Source organism: Arachis duranensis, chromosome 2, assembly GCF_000817695.3.
Source record: "Arachis duranensis cultivar V14167 chromosome 2, aradu.V14167.gnm2.J7QH, whole genome shotgun sequence".
NCBI lineage: Eukaryota > Viridiplantae > Streptophyta > Magnoliopsida > Fabales > Fabaceae > Arachis > Arachis duranensis.
The window spans coordinates 12,296,311-12,300,586 of record NC_029773.3 but is presented as its reverse complement, the minus strand read 5'-3'; the positions used below and the strand labels follow the sequence as shown (position 1 = coordinate 12,300,586).

The following is a 4,276-nucleotide window of genomic DNA, read 5'->3' as shown; positions in this document are numbered from 1 at the left end:
AATAATAAATTTTTTATTTTATTAATTTTTTTGTTTTGAAATATTTAAATTCAAAATTTTTCATCCATAAATTACACGCTAAATTTTTATGACATGTGAAATTACTAAATATATATTAATATTTTATGCATATAAAACTAAGACTAAAATTAAAAATCATACTTTAATTGGAATGGCATGGATGAAGATGAATTTTCATGTTATATTTTCTTATATGTGTTGTTCTTTTAATGATGAGTAGATTATAATTTTTTAATATGTAAGTTAGATGATGTTAAATTAATTTGTATTATATGTTTATTATGTTAGAATTAATTCTTTTGGATTTTTTTGGTTAATATCTACAGATATTTGTCTTTTTTCATAAACAAATAAATAGATATTTGCAACAGAAAAAGAAAAAATATAAAATATTTTTCTTAAATAAGATAGGAGATTGGAGAGTAGTACTACTTCTCATAGAATCCCATTAAACAAACTCTATATGGAATTATGGATTACCATGTCAATAAATTTCGTTTAAAGTTTGCCTATTTAATTAGTTTTTCATGTAAATTTTCAGTTCCACCACCTTTCTTTCCCTCTTTCCTTCCTCTTCCTTTTCCTTTTCCTTTTCCTTTTATTTTATTTTATTTTATTTTGTGACGAAACACCTTTCTTTAATAATTGGTCATATTTTTGAGGTTGGAAACAAATTAAATAATAAAGTCACAACTCACAACTTGAATTTTTATTTTTATTTTAATTTTTTTGCAGCATATTCATTTCATAAATGATTGTGGCCGCTCAGTAAGCAGAGACCTAGATGGATTTCCGTTGACTTTAAGGTTGACCAAATTCATAAATATTCAGTGCTATTTATATAAAACTAACTTAATACACATAATAATGTAAAATTAAATTTTATGTAGTGGAAATTCATATGACAACATGGTAGTGATTAGTCAAGAATCTAGATTTGAAGAAGCAAATGATCACAAATTTTCTCATGTAAGTCTTTTTCATTGGTTTTCTAATCTATTAGAGAGAGAGAACACGCACACACACAATATTTAATTAAACTTTTAACTGTAATAATAAAGTCACGGTATTAATTCTATTTGCTAATAGCTTCAAACTCTGCTTTCAGTACAGTTTTAGAGTTGAACAAGGGATTCCAATTCATCCAACTTAGCAATCTTTAACCGGTTCAAGTTTTCTGCTTCAAAAGGAGTCAAAATTGGATCAGCATTTTTCTCCACTTTGTGAGTGCCAATTCACTTGTGTTTATGATGTTTTAAGATGTTGTTATTAATTAATTAGTAATAAATGTCTTAGAAAGGTTAACATTTTATCAAGCAATATCTATCATTTTAGTTTTTAGAGCTGTAATATATGTAGTATTAGTTAATTAATTCTTTATAATTTTACCCTTACATTAATAACCTCTATCAATTTGTGCTAATCATTTTATAATTTTCCAAACAGGACATTTGTGTAACTCAACAAAACAATCTAATTTTTATCTGTTTTCGTATAATTTTAATAATTTATTTATAAATTTAATTTTGATGCACTGTCAATATAAAATAATTTTATATGTATATCAAATTATATAACATTACATAAATTAAAATAATTATTTTTTATATATTAACTGTATGATTAATCATCTTAAAGAACGAATATAATTACACAGTGTTAGTGTATTAAAATTAAATTTTTTATTTATATATTTACTACATATTCTTTTAAAAGAAGAGTTATTTGTAGACTAAAACAGTAATTTACCATTTTAGCCTTGAAATTAATATACAAAGAGATAAAAACTATGAGACAATCAACATTTGCACATCTCCTTTCTTCTTGAGTACAATTAATGATAAAAGTAAACAAAGATTTTGCTGTTGTTGTGCTAGCTAATTAATTATTATTATTATGATTATTTATTTATTTGCAATGTTACTTGGCAGGTTTAGTGGTGGTTCACTTGTAGGAGCCACTGCTCCATATGAAGCATTTGCAATTGGTGGCCCCAACAGTGTAAGAGGCTATGGTGAAGGTGCAGTTGGTTCTGGTTACTCATCTGTGGTTTCTAAGAATGAATTTTCATTCCCATTGGTATAGTAATAATAATAATGCTGCCTAATAATACTTTACAATTAGTGTTACCTATTTTAGTATATTTATGTTACAGTAATTACGGCGGTTATAATATTTTAAAAAGTGTGATTAAAATTAAAGTAATACTTTTTATTATTTAATAATATTTTTTTAAATATTACTAAGAAAATGATAGTAAAATGTTAAAAAATATAATTTTAATAATATTTATATAACCACATATAGATGTATATATTAGAATTCACCTACATATAATAATTAAGTTATTCAATTGCTTATCTTAGAATAAATTACACCCATCTCTTGTTAGTTTAGGTAATATTATGCACAAAATTTTCTCATTTATTATGTTTATATTTACTACCTCTTTAACTTTTTTAAAGAGAAGTTAATTAGTATCATATATGTTAACTAGTTCATAATATTTGTTATTTTAGATCATTTTTGTGTAAAATATATCTAACATTCTCACATTTTAAAGTATTATTTACCAAGCATTTTATTTTTATCCTCCCATAATACTAATTATAATAAACAATGCATCTTATATATGAAGATTAAAATTTAGTATCTAAATTAATTAATGCTCTAATATGTAATACAAATTATGTTTGATCTTTAAGCCATTGATCACTCTTTTTTTACAGGACAAACAACTTACTGGTGTTGTTTTCTTAGACTTTGGGTCTGACCTAAGGTCTGGTAATAGAGTGCTTGGTGAGTTCTATGTGAACTATTATTTGTATTCATTTTTATTTTATATATATACTCAGTCGATATATATTTTTTATTATTGGATAAGATGTAAAATTATTTATTTACAAATTTTAATTCATATTTGTAATAAAAAATTAGAATAAATATTCAAATTGATTATTAAAAACTTTTAAATTGAACATTTTGATTCCTAAAAAATTTTTATTTACTAAAAATCTTCGAGAATTATTTTTGTTGTACAAATTGTATTTTCTATTGCTTTAATTAAATTTATTTTAAAATACGTGTTAAACAAATAAATCTCTAACAAATTTTATTACAATACAACTAGATTTTAAAAAATATTATCATAAGATAAATTAGTCCCTCTTTAAAATAATGAATGGAAGAATCTTTTTAAAAAAAATAATTTTCAAGACTTATAAAAATAAAAAATTTATTAAGAGACTGAAATATCTGATTTAAATTTTATTAAGAACCAATTTAGATGTCTATTTAAAAAGTATATACAACGTTGATTTAATCCACAAATTAAAACAAATTAAGTATACAAATAACTTCTCTGTGTATTTGTTGGTGTAAAATTGATCTGCTTTAAGTCTTTAACAGTTTCATGAAATGGAAAATCTTTCAGGAAATCCAGGATTAAGGAAGGGTAAACCAGGATCAGGGATTGGGATTGGTTATGGCATTCGATTCAAAACTGAATTGGTTCAAATAACAGCTGATTGTGCTATTAATGCTTTTAAACAACGAACACTTTACTTTGGAATTAACAATCTGGTTCTTTGAATGCTAACAGAAATAGAGTTACATATTGCGCTTGAACTAATTAACAGAAATAGAGTTAGATATTGTTAGAATTAGTATAAATGGTAATTAAAATAGGTATTTCTAATTGTAATTAACCAAATATATAAAATATGAAATAGATCTTTCTCCCTGATTAATTTTTTTTTTTCCTATCTGCAAATTATCATGGGCTTTTTCATAATGTAATGGACAACATATTCGATTCCTATGACTAGTGAGGGGATTGGGACTTGGAATTGCAGGAATTAAACACAGAGAAGTTAAATTGCATTAGACAGGAGGGTAAATGGGAATTGGGTTGAATTAAATTCAAACAGATAAGTAAATTGAACGATAAGTGCAAGAAGTAGAAAATTGAAATGGTAAATTCAGATCTCAGGTCCCAGAGACTAGAAAACTGAGTCTAGATCTCAATGCCCTCCTAGATCCAACAAGAACAATAGCAATAGAATTGTAAATTTCAAAGAGATTAGATGAAGAAGTAATGAACCGAATTGGAAATTAAAGTGCAGTGAAAATCAACAGAGAGATCTAAGGTGAGATTGAAACAGAATTCCTTCAATTCTCTAACCCAAGATCAAGACAAGTGTAATTGAAATTGAAAGCAATTAAACTCAGAAAGTGAGGATCATTCAAGCTCCCA

The 4,276-nt window shown here is 24.9% G+C and overlaps 1 pseudogene; it reads left to right on the top strand.

Annotated features, from left to right (window-relative positions):
* Nucleotides 1-3,630, top strand: part of LOC107473635 (outer envelope protein 39, chloroplastic-like) — a 6,898-nt pseudogene extending 3,268 nt beyond the window's left edge.
* The last annotated feature ends 646 nt before the right edge of the window (nt 3,631-4,276 follow it).